At 41.6% G+C, this 23,664-nt stretch overlaps 2 long non-coding RNA genes across 2 annotated transcripts in view; one reads left to right on the top strand and one right to left on the bottom strand.

The window, feature by feature from the left end:
- LOC143355217 (uncharacterized) overlaps nucleotides 1–23,664 on the bottom strand; it is a 69,288-nt gene that overhangs the window by 40,996 nt on the left and 4,628 nt on the right. The gene's annotated exons all lie outside the window — the stretch shown is intronic.
- Nucleotides 5,883–7,077, top strand: LOC143354900 (uncharacterized). The gene is made up of 2 exons (XR_013082409.1): nucleotides 5,883–6,863; nucleotides 6,925–7,077. It is a non-coding gene; the product is annotated as an uncharacterized LOC143354900 (long non-coding RNA).

Raw genomic sequence — 23,664 nt, forward strand, 5'->3', positions numbered from 1 at the left:
ATATTATTTAAGTCCGTTCCGCAAGCTCACTAGCACTACTAGATAAAAGTGCAACTCTAGAGAATTTATTTCTCAATAAGTAATTTTAACAAATAAATGTACTCCATCAGACTCGTACCACTAAATTCTTAAAAATGTAAAATGGTCGCTCCTGGGGCTCCGCAGATCTAGTTAAGCGTTAAGGGTGGACTTGTTTGTGCATGTTCGAAGAACGATCCCGGAAACCAATCCAAAGTTAGCCTAGGCTTAGCCTTGACCCGATCTATATCAAGTCTCTGGCTAGCCTAGACCCCGAGCCTAACCATCAAATTTATAGGCTGGTGTGGTCTGTGGGAGCAGCTACTGCATTGCATGTGTACAGGATTGCTTATCAATTTTGGGCGTGCATGTATTCACTGTCAAGCGTGTGCCTGCGACACATTCACTTGGGTACGCTTACCGCGCGTGTAGGCACGTGTGCGCGTGTGTGTACATACATTCGGAGGGGGGAAGCGAAAGCAACGACCGTGGAAAGATTTTCGACATAGCCGGACAAATCGGCGGAGCCGAGTAGGTAACACCGTTGGTTGGCCACGAGCACGTGACCAACCACTTCATATCCGATCGTATAAAGCGGGAAACGCGGGCGTACCCGCCGCCGCCGCCGCCGGTTTCGCTGGTATAAGGTCCCTCACGAAAACTTTGCCCGACCTCCCCAGCGAGTTGCCTCCACGTTTATAACCTTTTCCACTCTGCACGATATGTCTCGGAGCCTCCTAGCCAGCAGCGGCTCCGATCTCTACGACTCGCGGCCCGGGTTCGACGAATGGGACGAAGAAGGTGGTAGCCCGGCAGGGGTGAAGATAGAGGGTGGGAGGGCAGGGTGGCCGAAGGGGTGGGAAGGCTACCAGATATAAATTTCCTGATATTCGACCGTTCGTGTCGTTTGAAATGGGGCAGTTTTCTCGGGACCTAATGGTTATTGCCTTTCTCGGTGGACATATTGCGTTCCATCCAGTGCAATGTGTGCGGCCGATATATCAGAGCTCTTCGCTCTCTTGGGTCGAGCTCTCTCGGATAAGGGTGGCTGTTCGGTGGGGAGCGCGGGGAGGCACGAGGGGAGTGGATGCAGGGAAGAGAGAGAGAGAGTGAGAGAAAGAGAGAGAGAGAGAGGAAGGAAGAAACCGGTGGACAGAGAGGAATAGATCCGGAGATAGGGTGGAAGAGAGCGGGGTAGAGAGGGACAGAGAGAGAGAGAGAGAGAGAGAAAGAGAGCAGAGGGAAGAGAGGAAGGGAGGAGGAGAGATGTCGACCGCGCAGTTACCGGAAACCCCTCCGCAACGGAGCAGCAGTCCGCTTGGTGGTCGTGCCCTGCCAGACTGCAGACGGGAAGTGGCCGAGGTGTGGCCGCGGAGTTGAATTATTACAAGCTGCCCCGACATTCATACAGGATGCATGCCCCAGCCCGTGCCCGTAAATCTTCGCCGCTACGTCAGTCCTTGACTTTGCACGCCGCCCGCCGCCGGCTGATGTTATTATCGTTGGCTTAAGCGCGAATTGAATAACGCGCCTCGCGTTCGCCTCTCGCATTGACGAGGGGTTAAGTGATTTTCACCCCATTACTCCGGCCACGATGCCTTATCCCGCGGACAGAAATCGCGCCGCGATAGTCCCGATAGTCTTCGACCGTTAAACGGATCGCCCGATACATCCACGAAACATACAGCCTGTCCCACGAGCTCTGTCCACTTGGTCATTTCAAACAATACGAGAAAATGGTACTTGCAGAAGTTGCAGGGTTTCAGAAACTACATAATACGGTATAAATCATATTCTTGCAAGCGAAGGCGTAGGGATTTCGATAGATCGGCGTATTCTGAGTATGAAAGTACTGGAGTGTATTTGTCATAAAACTTACCGTTGCTGAGATATTTTAACTATTTTCGTTTGATTACTTTCATTATGGAACGTATTCAAGGATATGCTCACTACGTCAAATGTAAACAGTTTCTCGGTTAGCGAACATAAGATAGTCAATATGAAATTTTCATTCGAGGAACGATTAGAGATGCTTCTAATTTATGCAGAAAGTAAACGCGATCGTGGCTCGAAATTTGTACGGTGAAAGATATCCAAACCGCATATGCCCTTCGCACAAGACTTTTGAAAGATTGTGTAAAAAATGAAAAGAAACTGGAAGTCTCGCTGTTCGAAATCGTCAAAAGCCTATATGTAGTGATGAAGATAATGAAATTAATGTTGTTGCAACGGTACATCATAATCCTCGTATCAGTGTACGTCAGATTCATCTTCTCTATATCTTCTCTACGCCTCCACTTGCAAGAATATCATTTATTATGTAGTATCTTTAAACTTCTGTAAGTGACATTTTCTCGTAGTGTTTGAAATAACCAAGATATTCAAGTGGACAGAGCTCGTGGGACACACTGTATTCTCACTCGACGACCATCTTGTCTCAAAACTTCTTTCCGCAATGCGTCCACTTTATATTGTTAGGCCGTCATCTTCCGGTGCTCGTCACGCCATTTGATTACTTGAACCATCAAGGGACAAAAATAATTTTTAAGTAATTTTGCTATACTGCTGCTAGTAAAGCAAGAATTCAGGATTCCCAGATGCCTGCCTCGAAGGGAAATTATTGCGAAAGCCGAAAACTTTTGGGACAGCCTGCCGCTGTGTTTAACGCTCGAATGGATACGCGCAGTTGCGCGCGAGCGCATTATTGTTGATTATTTATTTCCTGACCTGTTAACCGTTTGGTGCGCCGCCACGGAGAAACTGCCGCCTTGACTACTTTTAATCAGTATTATCGATTATCGAAGCCGATAGCGGCACCAAGTAATAACAGTAACTCAACCGTGCTGTCGTTATCCGTGGCTTAAGCAGGAATTGTATATCGTACAGTTAGGTTATACCGACGAGGGGTTCAGTGATTTTCACCCCATTAACTAGAACGTGTTACTCAACCCAGCAGACGGATCTCCGTAACTATCTTGCTCCCCTAATGCTGTACTGTAATATTATCAAGACGTCGTGCGTTCCCCTGATTTAATTGCTGCGTTGAATTTTTCATACGGCAGCTGCCTCCGGAATTTCCAGTTATGCTACGGCAAACGTGTTTCGCAAATAGACGCTAGGCGAAAAGTGTACGAACGCAGGCGCGTCAAAAGTTAATGGGGATGTTATCGAAATATACGGGACGACTTCGTCGTATCATGCGGATGTTACGGTGATTAAAGAGTTAATACACAAATTATTTTGAAAATTTCTACGGCTATAGATTGCGAAGAATTATCAGCAATTTGAATAATATTATAATTTATAGACATTTGCCCCGGGCCCCGTGACCTCTAAGGGCAGCACTGCGTAGTAAACGCAACCTTGGAGAAGTGTTCGAACTGTTAATAAAAAAGAATTAATACACAAATTATTGCATTTTGAAAATTTCTGCGGCTATAGATTGTGAAGAATTATTAGCAATTTGAATAATATTATTATTTATAGGCAATTGCCCCGGGCCCCGTGACCTCTAAGGGCAGCAGTGTATAGTACACGCAACCTTGGAAAAGTGTTCGAACTGTTAATAAAAAAGAATTAATACACAAATTATTGCATTTTGAAAATTTCTGCGGCTATAGATTGCGAAGAATTATTAGCAATTTAAATAATATTATAATTTATAGACATTTGCCCCGGGCCCCGTGACCTCTAAGGGCAGCAGTGTATAGTACACGCACCCTGGAAAAGTGTTCGAACTGTTAATAATGTCTTTGCAATGTTTACTGCTTGAATACGTTAGTACCGGTTGTTAAAAGAAAATGAAGCACCTTGTACATTCAATGTACGTGATCGTTTTGTATAAATAAAAAGACCGTGTCCAGCAAATAACGGTTCATCCAACACGTGTAGCTCATGCTTCGATAATGTCAACTAAATTATGGATTACGATACAAATTCCGGTTGACATGCAACAAATTAAACGGTTTTCACCATTAACACTTCGCCCGAGTCTAATGAAATATTTATGAAACGATATTGAAGCGTACGACTTGTTCACCAACGATGTTAGATGTTGTACGCGCGATATAATGCGGAACGTAGGATATGAACATTTATTAATCCAGCTATTAATACTTGGAGAGTCTGAAATTCTTCTTTCAATGTGTCGGGCGCGCGTTGAACGGAATTATTCGTGCAAGTAATTTACGTTGCATTAGTTGGTTCCAGTTCCCGACGTCTGAAAAATCGCCAACTATCATAATGTTCAACGCGTAGCAAATAAATAACAAGGTGACTGCACGACAGGCAATTAAATACGTCGACTAGTTCTAATCAATTGCGTGAAATTATTGCCAACCTTAATGATACAGGCTCGCAACCGCATGCATTTGGCAACCTTACCAATTTCAATAAATCACTCGAATAGTTTTGTTTGCGTGTATCGAGCAACAATCTTCTCCTGGTCCGCCTGACATTTCGCGACACCTTAGAAACAACATGGCTCCGAACACTCGTGCAGAGTTGACTTGTTTTGAAAAAGAAACATATCGAAGAAAAGCGTTTTCGTAAAGAATTTGGCCAGGGTAAAAATATAAGGTCAATTTAAAAAAATTTGTTAAAGTGATAATATTATTTATTCATTGTTATGCATTCGTGATAATGCAAGTGTAGAAATTAGGCAAGAATTGTAGATAATTTTCATTTTTAGAAATTAATACTTGTCATTCATATAGTAATGTTTAATAGAGAAACTGAAAAATATAGTATTTTCAAAAAAATTTCAATTTAAATAATCTTACTGTTATATTTAATAGAGTCCAGTGTTATATTATTTTGATTATTAATGTATTAAATTTGTTATTGCTGTAACTAATGTTGTTTTACAGAATGTAAAAAGAACTGGGATGAAGCTACTAAAAGATTGTAGTTTAATATTTTACTTAACATTGCAAGTTTTGCAAATAAATAGCGAATCAGCATAACGCTTCTGAATATGGTATTCTCACAATTCTTGCTTAAGAATTATTGTTAAAGTGTTTACATTAATCGTACGTATTTGATAAATTGCTATTTGACTGCAAAAGGTTAATCTATTTATTAATCTTTCTATCTGACGATAACATACGAATAACTATTTAATCCCTCTTTTGGTTTGCCTAATACAATCATTCACAAGCAAGAAAAATGCCAAATTATTAGATCTATTAAATCGTGAATAGGACACGGTAATATTTTAGTTTATAAATGCGCATATTAATTTTATGCGAATACCTGTATTCACAAGCAATGAATAATAATCAATTTCTGTCATAGTAAAGTATTTGCTATTAACCTGTTTACGTCGAGTGTACTCGTCATGAAAACATGGCATTTTTTTGTCTAACGACGAGTGGACTCGTCGTGTAGGACAAACATTGCATTTGCTATTAAATAAAATTTAGGAGAGTACAATAATGCTCACGTCCCATTTAGTAAAGTACTTATAAATAAAAATTCATCAATTTTATTTTTACATTTATATATCTTTATTCACTATTATATTCGAATATATAAATATATCTATCTGGATACACAAAACTTATGCAACTTAAAGTGCAACCAGAGTTATCTAATAGGAAAAAAGAATTGTTTACTTGCATTAAAAAAAGTAATTCCTAAAATGTTATTATATGCTTTGAAGAGCGTTTCTTACTTTATGAACGAAGTTTCCAACTAAACGTTCGTAGACCCATTTAATAAATTACAAATTTGTATTTTTTTGGACAGATTTATACGTTATTTTGTTAACTGGTTGCAACTTAGATTGCTAAAACACCGAGATTGGAGCTAGATATTGAAAGTAATCTAACCGTAAGCTTTTTCCTGGCCAGGCGGAGATTGTTCGAAGGTGTTCATAAGCGGCTGGAATGGAAAAGAAAAAAGAAGAAACGATACCGAAAGAGCGTATCGAAGGGACGGTATCGAGTTAGGCAGATTCCAGCGATCCAGTAGGAAATACCATACAATTTCGAGTCCTACCAGGGAATAGGGCTGAAGAGTCGAATCGGGGATGCGAAGCACGTATCGACAACCTGGTCACCAACACGCTCAATGGCGATCCCAAATAAAAAGAAAGGAGAAAGACATTGCATTCTCCGTAACCACGACCTGCCGCCGCCTCTACATTTCTTCTCTTCTGCCTGGTCCCGGTACGAGTGCTTTTACAACGGTCAGCGCTCTCTGATGCCTGAACAAATCTAACCGACAACTCCTCGCATGCAGTCCAATTTAACTAAATCCTTTCCGCTTTTCCTTCGCATTCGAGAGGGAGAGATCGAGAAAGAAAAAAGCTGGAGAGACCAAGAGAGAGAGAGAGAGATATCGTGCGTGTACGAGAGCAAGGGAGAAGGAGAGAGAGAGAGAGAGGACGCGCGAAAGGAAAGTGTGGAGGACAGGAAAGGACAGGGAAGGAGAAGCCATACGTGAAGATAAGATTGGAAAAGTTGTATGAGGGGCAACTTTAACAGCTATATAACCATTACGGTGCCGATAAAGTGGAATCTAGTGTCTTAACGGTCTGGAACGAAATTCCGGATATAGCGTCGTATATTCCAATAGAGTTAAACACGACGTTCAGATACTCGTTTCCGACTCGCCGCCATGAAGAGTGTACACGCCGCTTTATTGTCCAATAGATCTGAAGGATCGCTCTTTCCCACCGGCGGGACTTCTTTATATGCGTTTATCAATCCGTTTGTTGAATTACCTGATTTATCACCCCTTGCTCACCGGAAACAATTCTGTCGCATGCCCAGAGGTATCACAATTTTTTCAATATTTGCAATATTTGCAATAACAATTGCAACGCGTTACCAACCTGAGAGGTAGGTAGAATGTCTAAACAGGCCCAGTCTAAACCAATTTCAGCTGTTTAGTGGATTTCAGTTTCTGAATATTTGCAATAACAATTGCAACGTGTTAACAACCTGAGAGGTAGGTAGAATGCTTGAACAGGCCATGCCCTGACTAAACCAATATATTTGCAATAATAATTGCAACGTGTTAACAACCTGCGAGGTAGATATAATGTCTAAACAGGCACAGTCTAAACCAATTTCTGCTGTTTAGTGGATTTCAGTTTCTGAATATTTGCAATCACAATTGCAACGTGTTAACAACGCGAGTAGGTGTAATGTCTGGACAGGCCCAGTCTAAACCAGTTGTAGCTGTTTGATGGGTTTCAGTTTCCGAATATTTACAGTAACAATTATGTAAATATACAGGCAGAAATAATGCATAACAACTGATTCAACTGATTCTGATTTTCAACACATTTGAAAGGGAACATGCTGTTATCAGTTGACGGACTAAAAGCAGGGTCCGCTAATTTCGTATTATAACGAGTGTTGCTGGCGTAAATATAAAGAACGCCTGTACAGAGTAATACGTGTTTGTGCTGCAGGCTACGTTTGCCATAACTCACCTATGGGACTGACAGCTTGCATAATACCCGCGAAATTGGTTTTATAAGACGACGCCAAGCACTGCTTCACAACAATGCCATAAACGCTCCGGGTAAATTACGACTCAGTGGCGTAACATCATCGGGAGGAAAGAGCGTTCACTCGATTTAATTTTCATTTCATTTTTGATAAAGATCATTTTCATTCAATTTGCGTTAGAGAGAATTTTCGTTCAATTTTTGTTAACTATGGAACAGCTCGAATGCTTCTTCGGTGAGTATACTCTTCTTGGTCAATATATTTTAACTTCAGGTGTTACTATAATATTCAATTGAATAAATGTTTATTAATTAAATTGTTCCTTTTATAAGGGAAGAGTCGTTAAGCATCCATTTCAGTTTGAATGGTTAATTTCTAATTAATGTCTACACGCTTAGTTCTAACATTACTTTTGTTCTTGTTGTTTTTCATGCAAATTAAGAATTTGTTTACGTTTTCAGAATTTCAGTAATCCCTGTCGTATTAACAACGCAGAACAATTTCAAAAAGATCCTAAATATTGTTTAAACACACACGAATAAATCCCATAAAGTTATAGCTGTGTTTAACAGTTTTCGCTAAAAACACTCTCGGAATTATAAATATTAATTTTAAAAATTGTATTTTGGATTGAAATTGTGAACAGTTACAGAGCATCTGTTTACTGAAAGTTTTCTAACAATCATTTGTTAAGAATGAAAATTTGACGTGAGAAACTAATATATGCAACGCATTACCAGTTGTTTCTCTTCGTGCAGCGCATTATTATATAACTTTGGAAGTACTATTGTATTAGCATGCCTCGTTTATTGTAGAAACGTCTGATATAATATTGCACGCGATGCAGGAAATTGAACACCCCTCATGTGGACAGATATCATTTATGCATGTATGAACTTCGCAGCAATATCTGTTATTGATTCCACATTTAGCATGTGCATTTACATGTGATCGCTATGAAATATCAGTAAAAGGAATACATTGAAATCAAGAACTGAAAAATTTTTTCTTACATTTTCCAATAAATTATATTGCTACCAAAACGATTTTAATTTATTTTAATTTAAAGAAACCAGAGTCATTTATTTGCCGCAACATTTGCTGAAAAATAACAAACATTAATGACTATCGGTGAAACGACTAATTTATTATTAAAATTGTGGAAAAAAAGTCGACTGGCTTGTCAGTTGTTATTTTAAAACGATTATCCGGATAAAGCGACTGGCTATACCGAATAGAAATTCTGCCGGTGAAATAAACAATCGGTGGATAAAAAGCATTGAAATTTCTGCAACATGGAGTGATTGCAATTCTTATTGACAAACAGGTGTTATAACTCAGAGCAGGTGAAACAGCGCGGGTGGTGGTTCGCACACAAAGAATTTCATTACTCACTGAGTTATAATCTCTCATATCATTGTTTTATGGCAGGGCCATAAACAATTCAGGCGCACGGCAGTATTCACTTGCGGGGTAAGCAGATCTGAGCCGTGATTTACCGAAAGTCGTAAATTTTTTAACTTACTGCGGATTAGATAGCGCCATCTGAATGTAAATTCATCCCGACAAAACTGTGCCAGCTACACAGTTACCAACAAAACTTTATTTTCCGGTTATAATGGAGTTTCAGCCTTTTATGCTTCAGATGCTACGCCAGTGAGCATCATTTACATAAGATAAATACTTTTGGACTGCAGCCCTGCTCTATTTAGCCAGCGGCGGCTTAACCTTATTCACATTGTATATTTTACTCGCGTTAAATAAACTCCTGATTTTCCACTTGAAATACAAATCTTTCGAAATTCTTTGCATTTCGAAGATATCGACTGCAACGAGCATCATAACAGTCGATTGTTTCACTGTACCGTTCACAGAATTCTGTTGCAATAAATTTCTTATTATTTCTAATATAAATAATGCAAATACATATCTCCTACAAAATATTTAATACATTTTCGACTGTTACGAAATATTAATTATTTCTCTCATCTACAATATTCAACGAAACGTATTTATTATTGCTTGTATCGTTAAGGTTAGTATCAAGAACGCGTCTTTAATTTGATAAATGTAGTAAATATGTTGAACATTATTTTACCGTAGATAATTTTGTTTACAATTAGTCTCGCAGCGTAATTCCATCGTTGTTCATTGGCAACATCTTATCTGACACTTCGATGCGGAATAATTATTTTGTTTTCAAATTGTAATTTTCATTTATTGCGGTAATTTGTGTGCTGATTATGCACGTCGCAAAATCATAACATACGACGATAACGATGCAATCGTAACAGGCTTGTGCCTCTAAACAAGAATCCAAAAACGATAACATTTTTGTAACTTTCCGTGACATTACGTAAAAGTTTATACGAAATTATTTGTCGAACGGCCCTTTTTTCACAGCAAAAACAGTTTGAACTCTGTAATCCTTAATCATCTCCTACAGAAAGAGATCGAAATTTATATTCATTCCGCATTTACATTCACTTCGAGGCTTAAATATTAACGACACCGTTTCATTCCAATTTAATGCAAACGAGTGACATCCATATTTAGCTGTTGCCGTTTTAAATCTTCGGCTCGAGTGCGATTCGATGTTTTATGGCAAATAGTAAGGTCGACCCTCGGATGCTTTTGACATTCTTTTTGCATCCTTTTTTTAAACCCTTTTCCCATATTTTTAGACATAACGTCCAAAAGCGACATATATCGTCCAGGAGATGGAGTGGGGATAGTTCTGCAACTTTTATCAGTAGTTAACGATTTGAACTGACTACTAGAAAATTTATAATGATAATAATAATAATCTAGTTTCTAAATTACACCTACTCCATTTCGTCATTTATGCATCAATCTTTTACGCGTCAATCCAAAACTCTACAAGGAATTCTTAATTCCTTATCGAATAAGAATGTAATTCTTTCTCATTTTGCTTGACTTTTTTCGTAAAATTTGTAATAGCGGCGTTTGGCCTGAGTTCGACGTGAATACTCGTTACTGCTTGATTTTAATTCCGCGCCCCGTGAGGGATGTTTAAAATTAACCTCCGCAGTCAACTGGTTAAATAGCATTTCAAAAACTTTTTCTTATAAATAAAATAAATTAATTGCATGGTATTTTCTATTTTCTATTTCAAATACTATTTTGCCCGCACTGTTCGGAGCAACGAAGGAACAATGACCGCCGAAGAAGCCCGAAGTGGAATAAGACGCTGCGCACGAAGGAGCCCGGTGGACATTTTCCGGTCTGTAACCTTTCAATCCGGCGAGTTTACGGAACGGTAACAATTGATCCCGCTTCTAGGCTGTTTGGTGCGCGCAGGATCGTCGTAAAGCTCGGAAAACGAAAAAGAAAAGGAAAAAGATGAAGAGGAGCAACGGGACGAGGTCGGTGCGCGTTCAAAAACATGTCCACTTTCACGGGACACGAAAACGGGCTCGAAAACTACCCGGAGATCGGTGTACCGCGCAGTAAGTAGCGGCCATGATCCGGGTGTATGCGCACGGCGTTGTAAGTTCGCTTGCAAACGACCGAATTATTCAAATGTTCGCGGTTGCAAGTGGTTCTGCGTTACCGTGACGACGACAACTGGCGCGTTTGCGGAGTCATCCGCGGATAGCGTTCGCCGCAACTTTCGAGTGGTATCCCGCCGGCGATAAATTGGCGCCGATATCGCGGCCAATTTCCTGAATATCTTTAAGATATACATGCATAACCGCGCATGCGATCTACCCTGCCCGTGACGTTTTATGAACTCCCCTGCTACAATGTGCCCGCGACACCGCTCTACCGAAATTCAATCCTCGTATCGACCACCGAAATTTTCGACGATCCCCCGAAACAAGCCTGGAATCTCCGTATCGGAATCGCTGTGTGCAACAAATTATATCTGCTTTGCATAACCGGTAGAGGAGGCTCGGCAACTCCGAATTGCGCGTGTTTCTGTAGAGGCAAGGTAATAATTAGGGTGTATACGCAAGCGAGCGCGTAATTAAGCGGTTACCGATTTAAATTATTTATTTAAGTAGATGCATGATGCTCTCGGAGCGCTCAGTCGAAACGAGCCCGGACTACATCGTCCGAAAGCTGAACTATTTGAGAATTTCAAGAATGTTAAACGGGAACGGAAGAATTACAATGGGGGATGTCACGAGACTCTACATTTTTTATTTCATATTTATTCTAAACGAAATCATAAATCTATTCGAAGTCATGGTACTTGTAATCTGGTGGGCAGCTTGCATATGTGACAGGCAGAGTCGCCAGATTAAGACTTGTTCCCCCACTCCAATTTCCCCTTCTACCGTGTTATTCCCCCACGCTTCCGCCGACCCGGTCACGTGATGCGTTCTCCCTCTGTCGCTAGATCGAGACTTGTTCCCCCACTCTAATTTCCCCTTCTACCGTGTTATTCCCCCACGCTTCCGCCGACCCGGTCACGTGACGCGTTCTCCCTCTGTCGCTAGATCGAGACTTGTTCCCCCACTCTAATTTCCCCTTCTACCGCGCTATTCCCTCACGCTTCCACCGCCGGCTCAGTCACGTGACGTGTTCCCCCTCTGACGTGCGTACTATTGGCAGAGAAGGGGTAACTTTTTCCCCTCGATTCGTGCTCCCTCCCCTCACCTGGCGACGCTGGTGACAAGACCATAGCGTAGCTTCGTGACACGGCAATTTGTGAAGCGGATGATCGCTCGATCACCTAGATTCTAGCGACTAGGAGCCGCACGGTGCCATAAATCACGTCGAAGAAATCATAACACAAAGAACCGATCGCAAGAGACAGGAACAGGTTGATACAGATAAATGTTTTCGACATTGAGCGCGTACGTAATCCAACCAGGACAAGTAGAATGCTTATTCATCTTCGGACGTAATGTGAAACCTTATGTACGTATTCTGAATTAATATGACTTCACATTGCGTCATCCGAATGTAGAGCAGCCTAGTGATCTTAACTAATTATGTATGTTTTGCTTCGCGCAAAAGTTTATATATATATACATATGTGCAAAAGAAATTCATTGCTGGCGACGCGAGCGACGAATATTGCATTAGCATTATTCGCCATTTGGATTTAGAATTTTTCTTGGAAGTCATTAATTTTTTCTCATTTGATAAAAATTTTGGGTTTCTAGAAGACGCCTACGTAAAGATAAAAACAGTTATTATTTGCCATTATTGTTATTTGACATTCAGATTTAGAATTTTTCTGTGTTGGAGGTCATTAATTTTTTCTCGTGTGATAAACATTTTGTTTCTGTAGGAGACACCTACGTAAAGATAAAAATAGTTAGAAATTCCACTATCGTCTGGCTTTCGTTGAGCGGGCTGTATAGTTTAGTTTAAATTCATAGGGTTCTATATTAAAATGGACGGTAATGTTACGCGTCGCGCGATAATAAAACCACGAAGGAGGGACAAGGCTTCATAAAAATGAGGTTAAATATTGCAAACCGGGAGGAGGGCAGTGATTTACCGAGGCACATCGTACGCCACATTACCCTGCAACCCTTATAACACCCGCCACCTAACTCCGTCGGAAAGTTAACGGAGAAACCGACACTTACGGCCACCCACATCGCAATAAACGAGCCAATTAATATTGTTGCCCCCTTGAACTTGTTACTGCCCTTGACGCCATACCGGATCATCCCTGCGCGTCGGTGAATAATTGGAGGAACGACTAGCGACTAGACGAAGGATCGCGGTTGGCCGTCATTACTGACTACGGAAACTCAGAAATCGCTATCGGAACATTGCCGAGACCGGACAAATTCGCAGAACAGTGCCACAAATCTAAATCATTATTATTAGACTGCGGAATTTATGCAAAATAAAAATTGTATCAATTAAGAATTTCTTCCTTGCTTCGTTGACTTTGACAAATTGAGTATCACGTATCGGTAGCCTCCAATTCTTTTCACCTTTCTATTAATTTGTCTCGTAAATGTACAAAATCCGCAGTGCAGTTATTGTACCGAGTTTGAGGACATCAATACAATTGTCAGAAACAAATTTAATACCTTTTGTGCATTCGTAATCATTGGAAACCAATGTTTAAAAGTCTAGGAACACAAATGAAAATAATGTATTTTTAAATCATTTCTTTTACTGATCATCTTCATTACACAAAATTCATTAGTGGCTTTTTTTTTTAATAAGTAAATTCTCTTCAAATGCATGAAATCCGCAGTCTGCTCATTATTGTAAGACAAAGGATTAATCTTTCTAATGTTCTGAATCCCGTCCGTTCGATTTTGCGATGAATACATAAAATCCAAAAGGTGCCAGTAATACCGCGTCGAAACGGGTAAAATTCGTAACGTATTCATAAGTCATCTTCGGGTTTAATTAAATTCCGGAGGAAGGCATCGAAGGAATAAGAGGAGATCGATGTCGATATGATTTGATTGGGAAACACAATACATATTACTGACACTCGTCAAACTCCGTATTACGCGATAGCGAAACTGGTAGACACACTAGTGATGTAGCAACCTCCATCACTTGCGGCATTGTTTTAATGCTCTGCGTGATTCTCTGTGCCGGTCTGCGTGATGAGGCTTCCTAATAACCAGTCGCTCACACGTCTGGTTTTACCTCTCTCATCCTCTCGGAGCCCTCCGACGTCACCCCATACTGCCGACATCACCAACATCAACCGACCCCTTCTCGCGAGCTGCGAAACTGTGGCATGTCGGCTTCGCATCAATCTTGTTAAATTACCCGCCCGGCCAGGAGTCGTTCTCTCGCTTGTGGATTGATAAATTGCCCGATCCCGTCTTCCGCAGACACGTAACGCTCGACGTCGCGACCTCGAACAGAGGAAAATGGTGGGGGAGGGTTTGCAGCCCCGAAATGCACCGAAGAAAGTCAAATTAACGTATACAGGGTGTCCCATAATCTATATCACCTCCACCATATCACCTGTACAACGAAATTCATTCCGATCTTTCGCGGGAACGCCATTAACGAATCTAAATAACGAACACTAACGACGCCTCTACAATATTTACTTGCCGTAAGCAACTTTCCAGTTGATAAATTGAACCTGTACCTGGTTTCTATCAAATCAGCCAGGAAATTTAGTACCAAAAATACGGAAAAGTTTGTTATCCACTGGCAAAAATTTGTTTTTACCCATTTCGAGAAAAATATGTATAATGAATTATCGATTTTTGTCAACAACACGGGTCTTGTATCGTCCAGGAGACAACCTATGTTTACACTTCTCGGCCCCTCGAACTTCTTGACCCCTCACGGGGTATACCCCCCGGTAGTGGGGATAATTTCGCGACCCTTATCGTCTAGACCTTGGTGACATATATAGAGAAATCACTGTATTCAGTCTCTCAACGGTATATGTGAAAATTTCGTTCTCATTACTCCGAGCCCTATATTTTCTATCATCATCGCTTCTGTTTAATTGTTTACAAAATAGTAAAGTTAATATTTAACACTTTCATCCCTCGTTAAATCTTTCACCAATGACGTCCTCAAATTCTAGAAACCGCTAAGCCAACAGTAGGATCCAAGACAAAGAAATTACCGGGACATTATGGAACGGCGGGTGATCATTTTCAAAATGTTCTGTGCGGATAATCGGCGGCCTACGGACACTATCCGTTTCTGGGACGAGCGTGCAAACTCCTACATTAAGAATCCGCCGGTGCAATTTTGCGGACGGTATCATCACGGCTGCCAGCAAGTTCGCAAACGTTGTCTTCAAGGATTTTTCGCAGAACCGGCGAATCAGGCGTATCGAGCGGACTTCTAAAAATCCCTAATTCGGGTAATCACAAGCGGACACGATCCCGTCGCGTCGCGTCGGTTCGTTTCGAAATTACGAAAAGTTCTTCATAACGAATACGAACGGGAGATCGTGCGAAGCATCCGCTATTACTTTGAATCTTCTCTGTTATGCCACCTTAGCTTACCTTGAAAGTAGCCTGGCCACCTATCCCCATTCGGACCTGTCCTATCGCTTTCAACCCGCCGCGATGAAGATAACTATCAGCTCGTTACATCTTTCGGGGCAGCGCAGTGAGCGTGTTGTAACTACGAGCAAGTACCACCTAGTCGGATCACGGGATGAGATAGAAAGAAAGCCAACTAAGCCAATGCTGATAGCGTCTCTAAGCTTGCGGGCCTGGCTACCCAGTGCGCGCCAGTGGCTAATGGCTGGTCCGCGGCTTTAGCGCGACAACGCGACCATGTTGAGTCGGACCAACGTAATCCTTACATATGACCAGATTCCGTAGGATTAGGAAGGCGCGAACCCATTGCGCTTGTTCCGTCTCTCCGGTTGACTATCCTCTCAATATTTAGTATAATCTGTCGGGCAGTTTTTACGAAAGAATGCGCGGAATATTCACTTTGCCTACTCCTCTCCGCCAGGCTCGCGGCCATGAATACTTGAAACCGGCCTCCGAGCCTCCAGCGTTTCGGGAATTATGCAGCTCTCTCCAACCCGATGCTCGCTTTTTACCGGCGACGGCGGTGATCCAATTCTCTCCCGAGATTTTCAAGTAATTCGACGCAACGAACACTTACGCCGAAGAATCGAAGCGTTCCGAAATGGATGGCGACTTGTAGGCAGTATGGCCAGCCGGTAAATAAACATATTAAACGAAAAAAATTGAAATTTATGCAAGTAATTGCACCCGCAAGTTCACAGTGTCTGTTTTGTTGCAGTGGTGCAACAAAAAATATCTGTTTTCGTTTGAAAAAACTTGACGACCTTCACGCGTCCTCTAAAACTATTAACGTGCCCCTCTCGATACCATTTTCCGCTACGAATGATAATAGTCGTGCGAATCGAAGTGGTGATAATCATGAAATTTGCATAAAAATGTCTTCGAAAACAAGCTATATGAAACATTCGATAACCGAGTGGAGGCACGATCTTGAAGAATGATTTTTATATGTAAACAAGCTGGCGCATCGTTATTTCAAAACAACTTGCATTTCCGCAGATTTAGAACATCAAATTATAATGAAAGCGACGAATTGATTTGATCTTCTCCGTTCAACGCTTCAACATGATAATTACCTATTATAATCCGAATTAGTAAAACTATTGTGCAGATCCGCGCAGCGTTAGGATTGAATTCCCGAACATTATTTTCCGGCGAGCAAAGCGGCTAAGAATATATCGCTGCGAGACGTGGGACTGTCAGCTATCGAATGATAAACGAGCGCCGGCAGACTGTTTAATGAGTCGCTTAGACTGTCTTATAGAAGAACTCAACATCGTATTTTCCATTGAACGAATCGAGTGCACGCGCCACCGGCAGAAGGCGCTTAGAAGAGTAGTCGACGTATCATCGTTACGAGTGCTCATTATTCAAACTTACCGCGTTCCATTTATCTCAGTTTTACATCGCGGGAGGATGTGAGCTGCGTGACGATATCGGTGGCTCAAGATCTCTCGGCATGCATTATTCACAGTTTCATATTGAAATTGCACGGCGCACCGTTCGTCGTGCAAGAAAATGGAAATGCACTTTATCTATCGCCTCTTCGACAACCTGTCAATGATGCACCCTGCGAATTGTTCTGCCAGATTCGGAATATGCTTGTATCTGTAGCTGGAGAAAAACTCTTTCCTCCAATTTGCTAAAATCCGACTCCAACGACACGAGCCTACAGTGAATTGTAAAATTGTAAAATTATTACTAAACTGATCTTTCATTCCCTCGATTGAATCTGCCACAGATTTCAAGATTGGAGCTTCCTCTTCACAAGCTTGATTGTTTAGCTGTTTTACAAAACAGAAATAAAGAACAAGTTCGATCGTGTAAAATAATTTCAATTATTTTTATTAGTTATAGTTAGTACAACGTTAGTGATACACCTTTCGTTCGAAGCTCAGTAAAACGACCGAAATAAATTATATTCATTTGTTGTGCAGATTGTTTAGAGATTTTAAATTATGGAACAGCTCATAAGAAGTTTAACTGGCGGGTTCGAGTTGTTTATTTATGTATAGAAAATATAAAATCCTGGTCTGCTGGAATTTTGTAATTCAGGCTACTGGGTTAATGGTTTTAGCTGACCTCGCATTTCCTGGCGGAGCTGTTGGTTTAGCATTTGGAGCTGTTATTAGCTTCTCAATTTTGGCAATTAATGTGCGAATTACTATGCCAGAACTACCACTTATGCGTTCAAAAATGTTCATTGTTTTCACTTTATCGAACTTCCCCCGCCCTAAACCACGAGTTCCGTCGATTAAAGAGGGCAGAGTCCGCTACAGTGAGTGACCGATAAGGTAGGAAATGATATTAGCATGATAAAAAAATTTTTTCGAGTCGCCGAAAATCCTTTTGAGGAACATGTTCTTAACGCAAAATTAACCTATTCGCCAAATTTCAGCTCAACCGGATTTCACCGGTTTTCGGAACTATCGCCGAGTGTGACAACAACGAAAGCCGAAACAAACTTTGGTTTGGTGATTTCTCTATATATGTCGCCGAGGCCTGGATGCTAAGCGTCGCGGAATTATCCCCACTACCGCGGGGTACACCCCGTGAGGGGCAAGACCCGTGTTGTTGACATATACCGAGAGTTCACAGTAACTGGTTATTGACACAAGGGTTAAACCAATTAGATTTTATTTGTTGTCAAAGTAGGTTTAGAAAATGAAACGAGTGTCGCTCTGGAGTTAGAAGTATTTGGACAATGGCGGGCGTCAACGGTACCTTGATCCGCCGTGAAATTTGTATTCATGGTAAAGTGCATGGGGGTTTAGCCTCCTGAAAGGTTTTCTCACACTATTGACTTCACGCGCGATTGAGTAACATTATTGACCATTCCTCAGGTAGGATGACGTATACCCATTAACTGGTCTAGTGTCTCCTAGTGACGTAACGCCAAGGTGCGTCCCCATACCTGTTTCGAATAATGCACACGGCGAACAATGACGTGTGGTGATGTATGTGGGTTACGGGTCGAGCAGCTGTTGCACTCGACAACTGGTTCCTCACACTCCTGTGGGCGCTCACAATGTCACAATGACGTGCGAGCACTTGTGACAGCATCGTGTGGGTACTACGTACTACATCGGCGTTTGTATTACAAGCGCTTGGCTGCACGCAAGGGTGGCGCGACTCTTGACGCTCTCCGAGTACGACAACCACCGTGCGCGCATTTCCAAAAAATCATGCCCGAACCGTACAACCAGCGCTCCCTTCGATTTCCAAAGGTTCGGACCCGATTCTCGCGTTACAGCGGTGCACGGTTAAATTTACAACCAGCGACGAAACTGCGGTACCAAGTATTTGCACACTCTTCAAAAACGAATAACTTTTCTAAAATTCTACCAAACGGCCCGAGTATTTTTTTTTAGATGCTAGAAGGATTAGTTTACCAGGTGACCTATAAATTATTTTCTTTTAAATTTCTATCGGTCACAATTCCAAAGGAAAAAAATAATTGTACACTCTTTAAAAACGAATAACTTTTTTAAAATTGTGCCAAACGGTTCGAATATTTTTTTTAGATGCTAGAGGGATTAGTTTACTAGGTGACATACAAATAATTTTTTTCAAAAATTGCTATCGGTCACAATTGCAAAAAAAAAGGGAGTAGATATACTATATAAGACGTAAGATCCAGACTGTTTAAATAGTAACAATTTAAATAGTAATAGTAATAATTTAAATTATTATTATTTAGCATATCAGGGGAAGACTGACATGTTAACGTCATAAATAAGCAATTCACGAAATATGCGGATCGCACAGACAATCGCATAGTTAGTCTTGTACCGTTAGCGACCAGCGCTGAAAAGAATAGGGAGCAACCATAGCTTCGACATCAGCAGTATTGGTTAGATAACACCAATCCAATGATAATACTCTTTCCAATGATGTGTTTACGAAACTTTTGCCAACACATTTGCGATATTTTTCTGATTGAAAAGACACCAAACACGACACAATTTGAATTACATTTACCTGCTTAATTCAGGATACAGTAGAACCTATGTTATCCATACTAATTAATGGAACATGAGTGTTCAGACAATAGAACAGTTACGTCGCTACAGCGATAGATTAAATCTTTACTGATTGCTACAATAAATCGTGTTGTATATGGATCGCTTTAGACTGAGCTGTTTACATGTGAAATACGCTGTATTCGGATAATGGTGGACACAGATATCGGTTCGGATAATCGAGGTTCTACTAAATCGTGAATTGAACGAGCAAATATGCTTCGAATTGTGTCGTGTTTGGCTTTGTTTTAATCAGAAAAATGTCGCAAATGTGCTCGCAAAAGTTAAATACTTTCTTAAACGAGACAATTTTCCAATTTTGTCTGAATTAGACTTAATTAATTCTAACTTCTAACGTAAATTCTTAATTCTAACGTAACTCTCCAGTCGCATTGTGCAGAATGATCGTGATTATGGAAACTATGACTAGAAATAGGAGCTGCTACAATGTTGCTTGTCCAGACACATTATACACATATAGTAAACAATGTGCCCGCCGCATCATACTGTATATCGTGTCATCACGCGTGTTTACTCATTGTCGGTTGTCTAACCATATTAGTACAAAATCATTTTGCGGGGACGCCGTGTTAACGCAGAGGATTATCCGCAGCCATAACTGGTCACGTGTCATTAATTAAATTGTGATTTTGACAATCTCACAGGAACAACACGAGAACTTGACAATTATAACATTCATAAAACTGTTCGCAAATCCCAATTTTCACCAAAACCATAACAGTTTTTATCAAATATATTACATTCGATTAACTAGAAAATCTCGTATTAGTGAAATGCCATTCGTACTTAACATATTTTCTCGTATTGCAAAAACGCGCAGTAGCATAAAGATTCGCCGCGGCACAGCTATAATAGATGCGATTCGGAGCAATACGACTGTATAATTAGACTCTCACGGTAAAGCAATTAAATCGTCCTCCCCCCTCCCCACCCGTTCGCCACGTGGAGTTGAAAAATTGGGTCAATGCGTTACACGTATGCAACAAGGTTAATATTCGTGTCAATGAAAATCGATGCGCGTTTCCACGGCGAATGGTTAATTATTCAAGAGAACCGGTGTGTGTCACCGTTGACGCCATTACGCTCCCAAGTTTCTAATCCGGAATCCATATTAATCTCGGCGTACGCTGGTCTCGTCCGCGGTGGTTAACGAATGTAGTAAGTAGTTCAATTTCAGAAGATACGTCACGTAAACCTATCTGTGTCAATTTTCGCGGAGTATGGTTTGGTAAAGCCTCCGGGCAGGCTTTGCCCTTCTCGACACCATGCACAAGGCTGCTGCCGCTGTTGCTGGTGCTGGTGCTGCTGCTGCTGCTGCTGCTGCTGCTGCAGGGTTGTATTTGCTGGCTATCGAGTCTGGATCACGTCACGTCGTGTCGGATCGCGTTACGCTCTCGACACTGATCGGAGATTAGCACCGGTAACCCCACCCTCCCTACAATCCCCTACTTTTCTCCCCCCCCTCGCCCCGTGTCCCCCTGTTAGCTCTCCGGCGACCGTACGGCATCCCTCCGATTGCATTCAAATCACGCACAAAGAGCTCAACTTGAGAGCTTCTCCCGTAACCGCACACTAGAGCCGCGCCTATCTGACAGCCGTATCTAACGGATTTTTAACGACCTTTTGTTAGCCAAAAAATGTATATAAGCTCCCGATAGTCGAGTACTGTCCCGGCGAAGGAGACAGCGCGCGGAAACGATGATCAGATATCGCACACGGTCGGTCGGCCCGTACCTTTTCTTTCTCTTTTTCTTTTTTTTTTTTTCTTTTTTTCCAACGTGTGTCCCCGCTTTTAAATCGTTGCCCTTTCAAAGAAAACCCGGACCCCTTTTGTTTGCCCCCGTACCCGTAAATGCAGATTCGAGAACGAGAGTATATGCACCACATACATGCGTGCCGCGAAAACAGAAATGACGATGCCGGAATGCGACGCTCCTCGCGCGACATCCGGCCGCCGTCGTAGGTTTAACATGCATAAACCGCTCGGCGATCCGCAACTTTCTAACTTGTAAGCCGGTATCGTTTACATATGTATATTAGCGCTCTAACGTCCAGCGCCGCGCCAAGAAAGTAATAACACCGATAAAGATCGAATATGCTGACGCATAGGATAACACACGCTCCTCTATTTTCCTCCCGATCGTTCCGTAAAAGCCTCGCCGCGGACTTTTTCGATGTTTATACAGCCGTATCAACACTTTTCGCATTCCTCTAATTTAATGCTGTTTATCTGCCCGTGTAATGTTATCTTGAATATCGAAATATGACGCGAGGACAACTATCCCGACAACTGCTCTTACGCATCTCGTTTTACCGCCAGCTTACGCTGTAACGGTGTAGGCTTTTTCTCTGGTTAGTTCTCTGTTTTTCAATGTACCCACTATGCTGTCACATTAACGCTGTTGACTCGCGCGCGCACCTCGTTTTCGCAAGTTGATCTTTCGCTCGCCGTCTCGTTGAAAATCGAGAGAGATAAATATAACCCACTCTGGGGACCTACGGTATAGAATTTACAAAATACTCGATATATGTCGACAAGCCCTGGGTGATAAACGTCGCGGAACTATGTTTGATTTTTCGCTTGGCGTCTCGTTGGAAAGATCGAGAGAGATAAATATAGCCCCTTTGGGGACCTACGTTACAGAATTTACAAAATACTCGATATATGTCGCCAAGCCCTGGGTGATAAACGTCGCGGAATTATGTTTGGTTTTTCGCTTGGCGTCTCGTTGGAAAGATCGAGAGAGATAAATATAGACCCCTGGGGACCTACGGTATAGAATTTACAAAATACTCGATATATGTCGACAAGCCTTGGGTGATAAACGTCGCGGAATTATGTTTCATTTTTCGCTTGCCGTCTCGCTGGAAAGATCGGAAGAGATAAATATAGCCCCTTTGGGGACCTACGTTACAGAATTTACAAAATACTCGATATATGTCGCCAAGGCCTGGATGATAAACGTCGCGGATTTATGTTTACACTCCTCGGCGTCCGAGGTTTATCGGCCCTCGTAGTCCCTCGCGGAGTATACCCCGCGGTAGTGGGGGTAATTCCGCGACGTTTATCATCCAGGCCTCGGCGACATATACAGAGAAATCACATGTATAATATACAGTGTGTCCCAAAAAAGTGCTTCCTTGAAAGAGGTGATTCCCGATTTAGGAGCTTCAACTATAATTAATTGGGTTGAAAATAATACAGCGGCTATTTTAATTCCTTTAAATGTTTTCCCCGTCAGAAGATTCCATCTCACAGGTAACTGTACCACCGGAATGTTGATAGTGGATTTTTTGCCCAATTACAATATATGTTTCAGGTATTGGTGAATGATAACATTTATAAACAAAATAGTACATTTAAGCATGAGAAGTTCAACGTACGAGGGATTGTATTTATAGGTTTTCGAGATGTAGAAATCCAGGAATTCAATCGTTGCTGACAGGCTGATGCCGTAAGTACACTAGATGATGAATGATTCCTGCGGCGAACGGTCTCGTTAGCTCCTCGTTTCGAAGTTCCTCATTCGGGCGCAGTTCGTTTAACGTCATGTTGAGTTTTCAAGATGGCGGTCTGAGCACAGGGGAACATTTTGCGAGAGTCGTTAGCACGGTTCGGAGCCACGCCTCCTTCGACGAGGATGCCTCCTTTTCCGTTCGAACACGTTCTGTTCCTCTCAAAGAGCAGAAACGCCACTCGAGACGAAACCAGTCGCACTCGAAATATCCGAAAAGCACGAAATAATCACTCAATTATCGACAACTTAACGAAGTTTATTTCCGGCCGGCGGATCTTCATTTATAGTTTGTAAAGATCTTCGAGGGGGAAAAAAAAGAAAAATAAAACTGACGATACGAGGAATAAAATTCTATTTTATCTCAGTTTGCGATCAGCAATAGCAATGTTTGAATTTAGCATACGAATTTCTGAACTCCGTGTTTGTAGTCAATTTGTCCGTCCTTCAGCGGACGATGATATTTTTTATTTTTTGCACTGGTTAAAATGTCTCTATTTCAAAACCACAAGGAAACTAAAAATATTGGTGCCAGACGCTCCCTCATTAATAATGAAACGTCTCGGGTCGGTGGTTGGACATTTAATTACATTAATAATTATATGGCTGTTACAATCATAAAATGTCATAAGATGAAATCTCCCCA

This window comes from Halictus rubicundus, chromosome 6 (genome assembly GCF_050948215.1).
Source record: "Halictus rubicundus isolate RS-2024b chromosome 6, iyHalRubi1_principal, whole genome shotgun sequence".
Classification (NCBI taxonomy): domain Eukaryota; kingdom Metazoa; phylum Arthropoda; class Insecta; order Hymenoptera; family Halictidae; genus Halictus; species Halictus rubicundus.